The 15,573-nt window shown below is 57.0% G+C and overlaps 1 non-coding gene across 1 annotated transcript; it reads left to right on the top strand.

The window, feature by feature from the left end:
- Positions 1–15,153: 15,153 nt before the first annotated feature.
- LOC120376418 lies at positions 15,154–15,339 on the top strand. The gene has a single exon (XR_005587298.1). It is a non-coding gene; the product is annotated as a U2 spliceosomal RNA (small nuclear RNA).
- Positions 15,340–15,573: the final 234 nt, after the last annotated feature.

The raw sequence follows: 15,573 nt of genomic DNA, 5'->3' as shown, positions 1-15,573 counted from the left end.
GACTGGAACTGGGGGGTCTGCAGCAGCCCCTGGCTTGACGTGGTTTCCATCACACCCAGGGGTTACAGTTGGTTCAGTGGCTCAGCACCCCCCACTATACAGATTGTTCTGGCACCACTGGCCTAGGGTCACCGTCTAGTGCTCAGGGCCTGCCTGGCTCTCCTAGAGCAGGGCAAGCGCCCAGCTCTCCTGGGGCAGGGCTGGCGAGAGCTCTGGACAGATACTAACAGCGCCGGGGAGCCTGGACGAATATTAGTTGGACAGAGGAGCCTGGGGCAGTTTTATCAGAGAGCAGAAATGAATCCCGCACACAGCACTGGAGCTGCAGTGCTCAGCGCGTGGGCCTGGGTCTCCTGCACAGACTCCCTGCACCCCCTCGTGGCATAACAAGTTCCCTGCAGAGAAGCTGAGGTGCGGGAACGAGGGGTGCGGCGGGCGCTGCAGCACCCCCATGTCTCACTGTGCAAAGCTCCAGATGCTGTGGGAACAAAGCCAGCATTATTGTGTGATTCCAGAGAACCCCGGAGCTGTGCTGCCCCTGTGTAGTGTGAGCGGGAATTGCACGTTTTCACACTGCTTGTGAACACCAGGGCCCGTGCAACCATTTGGGCAAACTAGGCGTCCGCCTAGTGGTTGGTGGCGCCTAATAGCCCCCTCAGGCGAGGAGGTGGAGCAGAGATGAGCTGGGGGGCGCGCGGGGAGGGCTGCCCGCAGTAATGGGGGTTGGGGGCGCACAGGGGAACCACTCCAGTCTGCCTCCTCCGCTGAGCCTCCTCCGCTCACCTCCACTCTGCCTCCACTCAGCTGAGCACACAGCCCAGCTCTAATTCTCCTCCAGTCGGCGTCGCAAGCCTGGGCGGGGAGGAGAATTAGAGCGATGCCGGCGTGCTCAGTGGAGGGGGTGGAGCCGAGGTGAGCTGGGGCGGGCTCCCCAGGCAGGCTTAGCTTCCGCAGGCAGGGGCGGCAGGTTATATCTGTGTGCGGTGCCCGGGCTCCAGGAATATTCAGGGCTGGGGGCCCTGCTCCAGCAATATTTGGAGCTGGGTCTCTGCCCCAGCCCTGAGCCCCCCCGCAGCATGAACCTCTCATTCCCCTGCACCCTAATCCTCTGCCCCAGCCCTGAGCCCCCCTGCAGCATGAACCTCTCATCCCCCTGCACCCTAATCCTCTGCCCCAGCCCTGAGCCCCCCTGCAGCATGAACCTCTCATCCCCCTGCACCCTAATCCTCAGCCCCAGCCCTGAGCCCCCCCGCGCAGCATGAACCCCTCATCCCCCCGCACCCTAATCCTCAGCCCCAGCCCTGAGCCCCCCCGCAGCATGAACCCCTCATCCCCTGCACCTGATCCTCAGCCCCAGCCCTGAGCCCCCACGCAGCATGAACCCCTCATGCCCCTGCACCCTAATCCTCTGGCCCAGCCAGAGCCCTCACCCCTGCACCCTAATCCTCAGCCCCAGCCCTGAGTCCCCTCCTGCATCATGAATCCCTCATCGTCAGCCCCACAGCCCTCACCCCTGTATTCCCTCCTATCCCCAAACTCCCTCCCCACAAGGTGCACCCCGCCCCCTTCCCACATACCCCTTCCCAACCCCAAACTCCATCCCAAAGCCTGCACCCTTCACCCCCTCCTGCACACCCACCCCTTCCCCAGCCCCGAGCCTGCACCCAAACTCCATCCCAAAGCCTGCACCCCTCCTGCACCCTAATCCCCAGCCCAGGATCTGCACCCCAGACCTCCCCCTCCCGAGCCCCCTCCCAGAGCATTAGGCAGGTGGGAGCAGAGTTTGGGGGTGCAGAGTTGGGGGGCGGGTTCTGGGCACCACCAAAATTTCTACAAACTTGCCACCCATGTCCGCAGGAGGTCTCCCCAGGCAGGGTAAGCTGCCGTGGCAGGGGGTGAGGTGGGGTGGGGAGGAAGTCTCCCCAGGCAGGGTTAGCTGTCACGGGGGGATGGGGGAAGTAGTTGCTGCAGGGGGGCTCCCTGGGTGGGGGGCTGAGTTAGCTGCGGGGGGTGGGGGAACGGACAGACGCGGTTAGCTGGGTGGGAGGGTGCAAGGTGGAAGTTTCACCTAGGGCCCAAAACTTCCTTGCACCCGCCCTGGGGCTTTCCGCACCCCTGACAGGCTGATTAGACACCTGCAGCCAATCAAGGCAGGCTACTCAGAGCACCTGGGTTTAAAAAGGAGCTCACTTCAGTTTGTGGTGTGCGTGTGATGAGCTGGGAGCAAGAGGCGCAAGGAGCTGAGAGGGAGAGGGAGAGGGAGAGGGAGAGCTGTGCTGTGCTGTGCTGCTGGAGGACTGAGGAGTACCAGCGTTATCAGACACCAGGAGGAAGGTCCTGTGGTGAGGATAAAGAAGGTGTTTGGAGGAGGCCAGGGGGGAAGTAGCCCAGGGAGTTGTAGCTGTCATGCAGCTGTTACAGGAGGCACTATAGACAGCTGCAATCCACAGGGCCCTGGGCTGGAACCCGGAGTAGAGGGCAGGCCCGGGTTCCCCCAAACCTCCCAACTCCTGATCAGACACAGGAGGAGTTGACCCAGACTGTGGGTTCTGTTGTATCCTTGGGGCAGCCGGTTTAGGAAGAAATCACTTGAGGCCAGAGAGCAGACAGCTAACCAAAACCTCCATTTTATTTACAGAGACAGAGAGCTCACTCAGCCGGTTGAAACCGGCTGAGCTATCCCTTAATAGTCTAACTCAGTTGCCATAGTAACAAAACCCATGACAACCAAATACACAACATATTCCTCCCCCCCCCAATAAGAACATCCCCTAAATAAAACACACACTAAACTAGAGAAGGAGGGTAGACTGCCTCCATTCTTGGCTAAACCCTGGGGATTATTTTGCCCCATAACCATGGGTTCGCCCTAACTAAAGATCCAGCTGATGAGGAGGCCTTCTGTCTCTAGGTGGATTACGGCGAACTTCTGGTGTTGTTGCACCCGAAAGTACTAGGGGCTCAGGGTCCGCAGCACGAATAGGTGAGGAGGTGGTATCAGCTCGTGCTGGGCAAAGGGGTATCTCAGCTGCCGGCAGTAATGGAGGAGAACAGTCAGGAACAGGTGACTCATGATTCAGTGTCTCACCAGGAGGGGTGAAGTCAGACCCCTCAACTGCAGATGGGTCCTGTAGACTGGCATGACCTGGCAACAGCTGATCTACATGTCGCCGCCAGGTAAGATTCTCTGCAGTCCGGACTGTATAGGAAACAGGTCCTGTTTGAGTGATGACTGTGGCCGGGACCCATTTAGCTCTGGAAGTATAATTCCGAGCCAAAACTGGCTGTCCTGGGCTAAAGGTTCGGTCTTTTGCTCTGGGTGCCCGTCTGATGACTTGATATTGCTGCTGATGTTGCACAGTTTGTCTGGGTTCAGAAGGTTTCAGCAGATCAAAGCAAGTGCGCAGCTGTCGTCCCATCATTAGAAAGGCTGGGGAAGCCTGGGTCATAGCATGAGATGTGTTTCTATAGGAAAGTAAGAAGGTATCCAGACGCTTTTGAATGGAGTGTTGTCCCTTTGCTGATTTCAAAGCGTTTTTCATTGTCTGCACAAATCTTTCAGCTAATCCGTTGGTGGACGGATGATATGGTGCTGACGTGATGTGGTGTATCCCATTTGCCTTCATAAAATTTTGAAACTCCTGAGAGACGAACTGCGGTCCGTTGTCGCTCACAAGTTGTTCTGGCAGACCAAAACGACTAAAGAGTCCTCGTAGTTTTTGGATAGTACTCTCTGCAGTAGTGGACTGCATTATAGAGACTTCTGGCCATTTAGAATGGGCATCTACTGCCACCAAGAACATGCTTCCTTCAAGGGGGCCAGCAAAGTCAACGTGAATACGTTGCCACGGGTTTTCAGGCCAGTCCCATGGGTGTAGGGGTGCCCACTGGGGTGCATTTCTTACACCCTGACATGACATACAAGCTTTTGCCTTCTCTTCAATAGCACTGTCCAATCTAGGCCACCAAAAATAGCTTCATGCAATTTCCTTCATGCGCACTATTCCACAGTGACCGGAATGTAGCTGTTCTAACATCTGTGATCTCAGGGGTGGTGGAATAATGACACGCCTCCCCCACAACAAACAACCAGATTGGACCGATAACTCCGTCCGCCTGGACATGTAGGGAACAAGGTCGGGTGAGACCGAAGAGGTTTGTCGGGATTTTCCATGCATCACCAGGTCCATAACTTGGGATAATACTGGGTCAACGCGGGTTGCCTTCTTTATCTGAGTAGCAGTGATGGGTGTATTCTCTACCTGTTCAAAGTAGAAGATTTCCTTTTGGGCACTATCTTGATGTTTGACCGGTAAAGGCAACCTTGAGAGGCCATCTGCATTGCCGTGCAGAGTGGATTTCCGATATTTGATTTCATATGTGTGTGCAGAAAGTATCAATGCCCAACGTTGCATACGACTAGCAGCTAACGGGGGAATGCCTGTGTAGGGTCCAAAAATTGATGTCAGAGGTCGATGGTCTGTAAGAAGAGTAAACTTTCGCCCAAATAGGTACTGATGAAACTTCCTAATTCCAAAAACAATTCCTAATGCCTCACGTTCGATTTGGGCGTAGTTAGTTTCTGCTTTGCTTAGAGTGCGTGAAGCAAAAGCAATAGGTCTTTCTTCTCCCGAAGGCATAATGTGTGACACGACCGCTCCCACTCCATAAGGGGAAGCATCGCAGGCCAATTGCAGGGGTAAGGACGGATCAAAGTGCGTTAGAACTTCAGAATTTAACAATGCATCCTTAGCTTTGTTAAATGCAACATCACAGGCTTCAGTCCACTTCCAGGCCTTGTTCTGCCCAAGGAGCTCATGAAGTGGTTTTAGCAGTGTGGCTAACTGTGAGATGAACTTCCCATAATAGTTCAGTAGTCCTAGAAATGAGCGCAGCTGGCTTACATTTCGAGGTGGGGGAGCCTCCACAATAGCTTTAACTTTTGCAGGGGCCTTATGAAGACCTGCAGAATCGATGATGTGTCCCAAATATTCAACAGAGGGCTTGAAGAATTCACACTTGTCTTTGCGAACTCGTAGGCCATACTCTTCCAGTCTTTGTAGGGTAGCCTCTAAATTCTTTAAGTGATCCTCTTCATTTCTTCCAGTGACCAGGATATCATCCAGATAGCACTGAACTCCTGACAAGCCACACAAGATCTGGTCCATAGCCCTCTGGAACAGGGCGGGAGCCGATGTGATTCCGAAGGGTAGGCGACAGTATCGATAAAGCCCCTTATGAGTCACAATAGTCAACAGCTCTTGGGACTTTTCATCGACGTGCATCTGTAAATATGCTTGACTCAGATCAATCTTACTGAACTTTTGTCCCCCAGCCAGGCCTGCGAAGAGGTCATCGATGCGGGGAAGCGGGTATTGCTCTACACACAACACTGGGTTGACAGTGACTTTAAAATCACCGCAAATCCGGAGAGAGCCATCTTTCTTTACTATTGGAACGATAGGAGTGGCCCATGAGCTATGGGTAATTGGTATTAGGACTCCATTGGTGACCAGGCGCTCCAGGTCTGCTTCAACTTTTGGCCTGATGGCATATGGCACAGTTCAGGCTTTCCGATATTTTGGTGGACTGCCAGGTTTAATGTTCAATGTCACAGTGATTCCCTTCATACTTCCCAAATCATCTCCAAAAACAGCAGCATGTTTCCTTAGTATAGGGGTTAGACTGGTTTCTTCTTTAGTCATCCGGTGCACTTCTGCCCAGTTCAGCTGAATCTTCCCAAGCCAAGACCTACCCATTAAGGCTGGGTAGTCACCTCTCACCACAAACAGTGGCAATTTAGCCGCCTGTCCATTGAGCTCCACCTTAACATCAATAGTGCCCAACATGGGCACAGCTTCACCTGTATACGTCTTCAGAACAGTTTTTGTTGCCTTAAGCGGAAGATGCTGTAGCTTTTCCTTATACACAGTCTCAGGAACCAGCGAGACAGCTGCACCGGTGTCTAGTTCCATGCGTATAGGTTTGCCCTCCAATAAGGGGGTTACCCAGTATTCATGTGAGCCCGCTGCCAAAGACAAAGCATGCAGTGGCACTTCCTCTTGTGAGGAGGTGTCACCTTGATCATCCTGGGTCTGCTCTAGGGTATGCAAGGTTCCTCTTTTTGTCGGCCAGACCACAGGCCTCTTTTTCTTTTGTTTACAGGCATACTCGATGTGTCCCTTTTTGCCACAGTGTCGACACACCAGGTCCTTACACCAGCATTCTGATGCCTGGTGACCCAGCTTACCACAGCGGTAACATTCTTGACTCTGCACCGTTTTGTGGGTCAGTTCTTGTGACACTTTTTGCACCCTAGGGGATGCACCGATGTATTGTGCCTCCTTTATAGCCAGTTCCATGGAGACAGCAATATCAACAGCCTTCTGTAATGTAAGCTGAGCCTCTGTCAGTAGGCGCTTCCGTATAGCTTCACTGCAGAGGCCACACACTAACCTGTCACACAGGGCATCATTTAACATCTCTTTAAATTCACAGTGTTCTGCTAGCTTTTTTAAAATGGCTACAAATTGTACAACTGTTTCATCTTCCTTTTGGTCTCTTTTGTGGAACCTATATCTTTCAGCAATTACCAGTGGTTTTGGGGAGAAATGAGACCCCAGGATTTCCACAATGTCACTGTAAGATTTAGTCTCAGGCTTAACAGGGGGTAGTAAGCTGCGTAGCAGAGAGTAGGTTTTAGCCCCTACAACAGTTAAGAATATTGGCACCTTCTTCGCTTCTGTAATGTCATTTGCAATACCAAAAAGCTAAAAACGCTCAGTATACACATGCCACTGCTCTGTATTCTCATCAAAAGGCTCCAGGGGCCTGGTCAGAGTAGCCATGATTTTTAGTTTCACTTTCACAGTCAGTGCAAACAAGCAGCTTTTTTTCTTTGTTTGGTCTTTACCTTGACTTCTACTTCCTTCTGTTACTAGAGCAGCACCAGGATCCCACCCTCGTCGCCAGTGTTGTATCCTTGGGGCAGCCGGTTTAGGAAGAAATCACTTGAGGCCAGAGAGCAGACAGCTAACCAAAACCTCCATTTTATTTACAGAGACAGAGAGCTCACTCAGCCGGTTGAAAGCGGCTGAGCTATCCCTTAATAGTCTAACTCAGTTGCCATAGTAACAAAACCCATGACAACCAAATACACAACAGGTTCCACCAGAGAGGAAGATCACTGAGGTGAGCAAATCTGCCAATAAGCACAGGACCCACCAAGGTAGAGGAGGAACTTTGTCGCAGCCTCTAATTGCAGCATTTTTAAATGATCTGCATGTTGCTTGCAGGCTCCTAACACTTGCCACAGCAGCTCCTTTTAACTTCCATTCAACCATCTGTACTTATGCCGATAGGTCGACTTTAGGTCTTTGATTGGTAGCTGAGAAGATGGTATATCGGACAGAAACCTCTTCATTTCCTTGTTATTTCCTGACTTCTTTATTCATCACCTTTTCCTTATTTCCCAGCAGATTGACTAGATCTGGGTGCTAGCAGGGGGACCTGACAGGCTCCTTATTTTCTGATTTCTTTCGGAAGCATTGAACTTGCCAGGGCACAGTCAGATTCTGGATGCTCATGGAAATGTAACACCTCTTGCTCAGCTTTAGTTCTGTTTCTCAGCTCTTTTGGAAAATCGATCTTTAGGCTGACATGTAGCATCCTTGCATTAGGAGATGGCTAATTAATAAGACCATAAACCTTGGCAATCAAATGGAACCTGAAGTCCACAGAAGAGCCCGAAAGGCCCTTGAGGAGTGGAGTGCAAGTTGAGGAAGACTTCCCTGCACAGCTTCTCTCTCAATTCTCGTTTTCCTGTATTGAGCGCAAAAGTTGGGAATCAGCTCAGGGTACGGTATACCATGTGTGTGCAGTGGTTAGACAGGGAACTGGACTGGTATGGAGCAAAACTATCTTATGTCTGCCTGATGACTGTACGTTTGAGAAGGAGCAGAAAAGAGCGTTGGGGCTGCGGTATAGCGCTTGCATAGGCTTTCTTTGGCCTGTTTTGCTGTAAGAGTTAACAGTGAGAGATTGTTAGTCACATGTCAGTGGGTGGGTTTATGCAAATTAGGATTGTACAGGGAAACCAGCAAGAGGAAGGAGGGTGAAAGACTTCTCTGTCTTTGAACAGAACTGTGTGTTAAGGGCTCTTGCTTTGAATTCTTTCAGTGGAGTCATTTCGGGGAAGTGATCATCACTTTGAGTTACCTAGTTATCAAAGCCTCGTGAATGGTGTTTGGTGCGTGTCTGGGTGCTCCTCGTGCTGAAGTAGAAAGCAGTGGGGGAAGAGCGGCTGCCTAACATCCGAGACTCACAGCATCACTTCTTGGCTCTTTGAGCTCAGATGGGATGAGTAGTCTCTTGGCCTATATAAGGCTGTGATCAAGTGTCTTGATATTATTGGTCTTTTGGACTTGAGATGAAAACCTGGTTTGTGTCTTGAGAACCTTGAAGAAAAATTATTTAAGTTGTGTCTGTTCTTATCAGTTTAATCTCTTTTATTATGAAATACATACTGAGGAGACCTAATAATGTCCCATAAGACAGACACTAATAATAGATAATAATTGGAAATATACTGATCTCCTAGAGCTGAAAGGGACCTTGAAAGGTCATCTAGTCCAGCCCCTGCTTTCACTAGCAAACCAATTTTTTCCCCAGATCCCTAAGTAGCCTCCTCAAGGATTGAACTCACAACCCTGGGTTTAGCAGGCCAATGCTCAAACCACTGAGCTATCCCTTCCACCCTGTGGCTCCTGCACCACAGCCCAGGGAGCCAACCCCTGTCCAGAAGCACTCTGCTGCCTTGAACAGGCTCCCGGCTATAGTAGCCCCTAGGGACCCAGGGACATGCCGAGCCAGGAAGTCCGGAGACCGAGGTGCTACAGCAAGCAGCTCCCGCATCCCAAGACCAATGGAGCGAGACCCCACCAGGTGGGGGAGCAGGCATCACGCTCCCCAGCTACCAGTGGACCGCCCTGCTATCTGCCTGCCGCCAGACAAACTCCCAGATACTCAGCAACAACCACAGCCTGAGAAACCTCTCCCTGACGACCAGCAGCTGCAAGGAGCCGACCCAACTGCTGAGCGCCAGCTGCCACAGAAAGATCACCCCCCGCCGCTCACAGAAAGATCACCCCCCGCCGCTGGAGGAACCTGCAGCCTCGCGATGGTTGATCCCAGCTGGAGCGTGTTCCCGCCCGCCTCAACTGCCGGAGGAGACGCCCACCGACCAACTGCTACTCCTCATGGGTAAGTGCCCCACTACACCCCAGCCCAGGACCCCCCGGGGGGACCCCCCCCACAGCCCCGCTATCGGGAGTTCCCTGCACTGCGCCGCTGCTGCAGGGGCTACCTGGGGAGCCCCACCGCGTGCTCGGGCCACTGCCTGAGATGCGGAAGAGTCCCTGCCCCAAGCCCTGCCACGTGCCCCAGCTGCTGCTGCCCTGGTGGTCAGGGGAGCCCCCTGGCATGCCGCTCCTACTTGGGCCGCCGGGGGACCCCTGCCCCACGCCCTGGCCGCCTCCAACCGAGCCGCCGGGGGATCCCAGGCCCGCGCCCCGGCTGCCGCCACCTGAGCGGCCCGGGGAGCCCTGCGGCATGCTCCTGCCGCCGCCGCTGCTGGAGCCGGCGGGGGCCTTCTGCCCCACGGCCCGATCACCACTCCCTGGGGGGCCCCGCGGTGTGCTCCCACTGCCGCCACTGCTGGGGCCTCCGGGGGACTTCTGCCCCGCGGCCCGATCGCCAATCCCCGGGGAACCCCTCGGCGTGCCTCCGCCGCCGCTGCCCAGGGATCCCTGCCCCACGCCCCGGCGGCCGCTGCCCGAGCCGCCCGGGGACCCCAGCCCCGCGCCCCAGCTGCCGCCACCTGGGCAGTCTGGGGAGCCCTGCGGCGTGCTCCCGCTGCCGCTGCCTGAGCCGCTGGGACTCCCGCACGCAGCCCGCTTGCCGCCTCGGGGTCCCGGGCGCACTCGCGCCGCCGCTGGAGCCGCCGGGGCCTCCTGCCCCGCGGCCCGATCGCGAATCCCCGGGGAACCCCTCGGCGTCCCTCCACTGCCGCTGCTCGGGGATCCCCGCCCCACGCCCCAGCGGCCGCTGTCCGAGCCGCCCGGGGACCCCGGCCCCGCGCCCCGGCTGCCGCTGCCTGGGCGGCCCGGGGAGCCCTGCGGCGTTCTCCCGCTGCCGCTGCCTGGGCCGCCAGGGGGCTCCCGGCCCGCGGCCCGTTTGCCGCTCCCCGGGGGGTCCCACGGTGCCCTCCTGCCGCCGCCGCCGCTGCTGGGACCGCCGGGGGACTCCTGCCCCGCGCCCCGGCGGCCGCCACCTGAGCCGCCGGGAGATCCCTGCCCCGCGCCCCGGCCGCCCCCGCCTGGGCGGCCCAGGGAGCCCTCCGGCGTGCTCCCGCTGCCGCTGCCTGAGCCGCCGGGGGACTCCCGGCCCGCGGCCCGTTTGCCGCTCCCCGGGGGGTCCCGCGGCGCGCTCCCGCTGCCGCCGCTGCTGGACCCGTCAGGGGACTCCTGTCCCGCGGCCCGATCGCCGCTCCCCGGGGGGTCCTGCAGGCAACCGGGAGTCTGCCCCCCCACGAACGCGCCGCTCCAGACCCCGCGAGACCTGACCGCCGACCGCTGATCACTCCAACTGCCAAGAGATGCCTCTCCTGTCCTCCTGCGCTCATTGACCACACCCCCCGCAACCCAGGAGCCCCAGCTGCTGCGAGACGACTCCCCTGTTTTGCTACGGTGGCCGGACACACCTCCTGCACCCCAGCAACCCCTGCCGCCGAGGGGCAACCCCCTGCAGGACACCCACACCTCCCAGGAACTCCAGCCACTGGGAGAAACCCCAAATACTCCCGGGACACAGCTACTGCTGGAGGATGCCCCCACCACCATCAGCCATGCGACGGAGGATGACCAAGAGGGCCCTAACGCTCCACAAAATGGCTGCTCCACCCCAGACACTGTCTACCTCCAATACCCCCTCACTACAGACGCGCTCATCTGCCCCATCTGCCTGCCGCCTCGACGCTTTACTCGCATTGGAGGGCTCACCAGACACCTGAAGAGATGCCACGGCCTGTCCACCACCTTCAGCTGTGCCCTCTGCAGCCTGCCTTTTGAGTCCCAGAAGAAGTGCAAGGAGCACCAGACCAGCTGCAAGAAGGCCCGCACAACAACAACCCCGGCCCCGGTCCCCCGCAACCCTGTGCCCCAGCCCACTGGTCCCGCGCCGCAAAGAGCCAGAGCGACCCTGCTGACCGCCGCCCGGAAACCCACCCCAGCCCCCGAGCTGGTGGACCAGGGCACTGCCGCCAAAACGACGACTACCACAGCGAGAAACACTGACCGAGCCCCTACCAACTGGAATCCCTTCACATCCACCCAAGTCGCCCGGAAGCTCTCTGAACTAAGGCGTCTCAGTGCCCCCTCCAACCAATGTGACTCCACCCCGAGAAGGGTCAGTGCTCCGCCACGCATGGCCGCACAAGACCCTGCCACTGGAGGCACCAATGCCGGCTCCCGGCACACCCTGCGAGCACCAGCCACAAGGGTCACCAACGCAACTCCCCAGCCTGCCCTGCGAACCTCACCCACCGGAGGAGCGGGGACCACTCCTCAGACCGCCCCACACACTGCTACCACTGGAGGCCCCGCCACTACGACCAGACCACAGCACCAGACCCCCATCGCCAGACAGACCGGCACGGCCCCAAGAGACGCCAGGCCAACCCCGACCACCAGACGGTCGCACGCTCCCACAACAACCCCTCGGACGACGGCTGCATGCGGAAGCCCGGGCACCGCCCCTACACCCACTGATCCGAACCAAGTCACACCATCAACCAGCAATGCTACTACCCCACCGGCGTCTACGCCTCAGGGGCCAACCGAGAGGTCCCCCGAGCCACAAACGAGGCCACCTATCAACCAAACTGCAGACACACTACCCACGCAGGCTGAGGAACACGAGGACCGGCGGTCGACGACTAGACCAGCCACACCCTGGCAGACCACCTGGATTGAGAAGCTCCAGGCAGTAGCCTCCTTTGAGGAATTCGATCTGCTCATTAACAGGCTCACCCAGGAGCTGTCGGCAGAGACTGCCCCCAAGAGGACACCTAACCAGGAGACCACCCGGCCTGCTTTCAGATGACCCGCCCCGAATCGCGCCACCTCCACCAGAGGAACCGGAAAAAGGAATGCCAGCCACCGCTGCGACCCGGCAGCAGCTTCAAGGATCCAGAAGCTGTACAGATCAAACCGCCTCAAGGCCGTAAGAGAGGTCCTCGATGGTCCCCCGTCATACTGCACGATCCCGCCCGAGCGCCTCTACCGCTACTTCCTCAGAGTATTCGGCGGCACTCCCAGGAACGACGCGCAGCGCCTGGAGTGCCTCCGTCCACTGCCCCGCGTCGCCAACGCAGACGGTCTAGAGGCCGACTTCACGCCCAAAGAGGTGTCGGCCCGGCTCTCCAGAACCAAAAACACCGCGCCCGGAAAAGATGGCATCCCCTACGGCCTCCTCAAGAAACGAGACCCCGGCTGCCTCGTGCTCTCCAGCATCTTTAACCTGTGTCGGCGCTTCGGCCGGTCGCCCACCTCCTGGAAGAAGGCCATGACGGTCCTGATACACAAGAAGGGCGAGCGAGATGACCCCAGCAACTGGAGACCCATCTCCCTCTGCTCTACGATGTACAAGCTGTACACCAGCTGCCTGGCAGCCAGAATCACAGAGTGGGCGACGACCGGGGGAGCCATCAGCCTGGCCCAGAAGGGCTTCATGCCGTCAGAAGGGTGCTACGAACTTCCTGCTCCAGACTGTCCTCCAGACGACCAGGAGGGTGCAGAAACAGTGCGCGATAGCGTGGCTCGACCTGGCCAACGCCTTCGGGTCCCCCACCACCACATCTTCAGCACGCTACGGGAGTTCGGGATGCCGGAGACCTTCCTTCGCCTGATCCGTGAACTCTATGAGGGCTGCAGCACCACCATCCACTCGGTGGAAGGGGAGACCGCCGAGATCCCTATCCGCAGCGGCGTGAAGCAGGGCTGCCCCCTCAGCCCCATCATCTTCAACCTCGCCATGGAGCCGCTCCTGCGGGCGATCTCCGACGGCACCGATGGCTTCGACCTACACGGCGAGAGGGTGAGCATCTTGGCCTACGCGGACGACCTGGTCCTGACCGCGGATGACCCCAAGAGGCTCCAGGGCATGCTCGACACCATCGGGAGAGCCGCGGACTGGACAGGACTCCATTTCAATGCCAAGAAGTGCGCATCCCTCCACATTGACGGGAACAAGAGGGACTCGGTGCTGACGACGGAGTTCCTCGTCCAGGGCGAGCCCGTCATCCCCCTGGCGGAGGGCCAGGCTTACCAGCACCTCGGCACACCGACGGGCTTCCGCATCCGGCAGACCCCCGAGGACACAATCCGGGAGATCCTGCAGGACACCGCCAAGATCGACGCGTCCCTGCTGGCGCCATGGCAGAAAATCAACGCCCTCAACACCTTCCTGATCCCCCGCATCGCTTTTGTCCTGAGAGGGTCCGCCGTGGCAAAGGTGCCCCTCAACAAAGCGGACAACACCATCTGGCAGCTGGTGAAGAAGTGGCTGTCCCTACCCCAGAGAGCCAGCAACGAGCTCGTCTACATCGCCCACTGGCACGGGGGCGCCAACGTCCCCCGCATGGGAGACCTCTGCGACATCGCGGTCGTCACGCACGCCTTCCGCCTCCTGAGGTGCCCGGACGCCACAGTTAAGAACATCGCGATGACCGCCCTACGCGCCGCCACCGCGAAGTGTATCGGCGGATCCCCCTCCGACCAAGATGTGGCCGCCTTCCTGAATGGCTCCCTGGATGGAGAATTCGGCCAGTTCAGGGGCGACATCGCCTCGCTGTGGTCCCGCGCCTGCAACGCCACCCGCCGACTGGGAAAGTGACTGGGCTGCCGCTGGGTATGGAGCGAAGATCGGCGAGAGCCAGGAGTCCTGGTACCGTGGATCGGGACGGAAGACAACACCATCGTCAGCCCTGGAGCCAGAGGCATGCTGGAGAAGACCCTGAAGGCCGCCGTCCACGCGCTCTACGTGGACACCCTGAAGAAAACGCCGGCAAGTGGGACTCCAGCAACCACTTCCTCCCCGCAGGCAGCTTCACCCGATTCGCCAACTGGCGGTTCATACACCGCGCCCGGTTGAACTGTGTCCCCCTCAACGGAGCCATCCGCCACGGGAACCTGGACAAACGCTGCCGGAGGTGCGGGTACGCCATGGAGACCTTGCCCCACGTCCTGTGCAGCTGCAGACCCCACGGCAGAGCCTGGCAGCTGCGCCACAACGCCGTCCAGGACCGCCTGGTGAAGGCCATCGCCCCGCACCTGGGAGAGATCGCTGTCAATCGCGCCATCCCCGGCACCGACAGCCTGCTGCGCCCGGACATCGTCATCACGGATGAGGATCGGAAAAAGATCATCCTCGTCGACGTGACGATCCCGTTCGAGAATAGGACCATGGCCTTCCGCCAAGCCCGAGCCCGCAAACTCGAAAAGTACGCTCCCCTGGCTGACACCCTGCGAGCAAAGGGCTACGAGGTCTACACCGACGCCCTGATTGTTGGGGCCTTGGGCGCCTGGGACCCCCTTAATGAGCGCGTGCTGCGGACCTGTGGGGTGGGCCGTCGCTACGCGCGGCTCATGAGATGCCTAATGGTCTTGGACACTATTCGGTGGTCCAGAGACATTTACACAGAGCACGTCACCGGCCACCGTCAATACCAAGAGTGAGCCGGCGTGACTTCACGCACCCACAAGGGGGAAGAGACCTGTAAACTTCCCCTGTTGGACTTTATCCCCTGAGCCCTGAACCAACCAAACTGAACTCTGCCCTGTGAGGGGCACTCTATCACCATTACCCAGTCCGCTCAGTTACTCACGCCCACGACTATCCATAACCTGTTTGTATGAGTGATGTGCCCTCACTGCTTGCTGGCTGTACCTTGAACCCACCTACCGTATACCCCGCATTGGGGACATGACAGACTGTGTATATGTATATGCCGTCCAATACCAAAACGCTAACATCCCCCTACAACCTGTATGTTACCCCCAATGACACAATAACTGACGCTTCAAACACTTTGTATAGTTTATTTTCAAATATTCTCTAATAAACTTTAAATCTGTTCTTATCAGTTTAATATCTGATAGGTCCTTTATTTGAGGACTGTATATTAAATTGATTTTTGAAACAAGGGGATGGAATAGGAGCTTGCTCTGTCCACCCCATGCATTGACCTAGTATTGCAGTGTCTCTAGGACCAGTGCCTCTCCTTCTGGGGAGAATTGTCTGGTTAAAAAGCAGAAAAAGTTTCATTTTAAAGATGCTGATTTGAGAAGATTTTTTTAAAGTAGTTGAAAAATCAGGTCTCTTTATCACTTTGGTTTCTTCATAACAACATATTGTTAAAATTTCTTGGGAGTGTTTTCTGAGTCTACAGATGTGAGTTTCTTTGTCTTGCTAGAGGATTGTTTTAAAAGCTGGGATTCTTCTGTTTCCTTTGAATCT

The sequence above is a fragment of the Mauremys reevesii genome, linkage group 12 (assembly GCF_016161935.1).
Source record: "Mauremys reevesii isolate NIE-2019 linkage group 12, ASM1616193v1, whole genome shotgun sequence".
In the NCBI taxonomy this organism is placed as follows: domain Eukaryota; kingdom Metazoa; phylum Chordata; order Testudines; family Geoemydidae; genus Mauremys; species Mauremys reevesii.
This window is presented reverse-complemented; position numbering and strand designations above follow the sequence as displayed.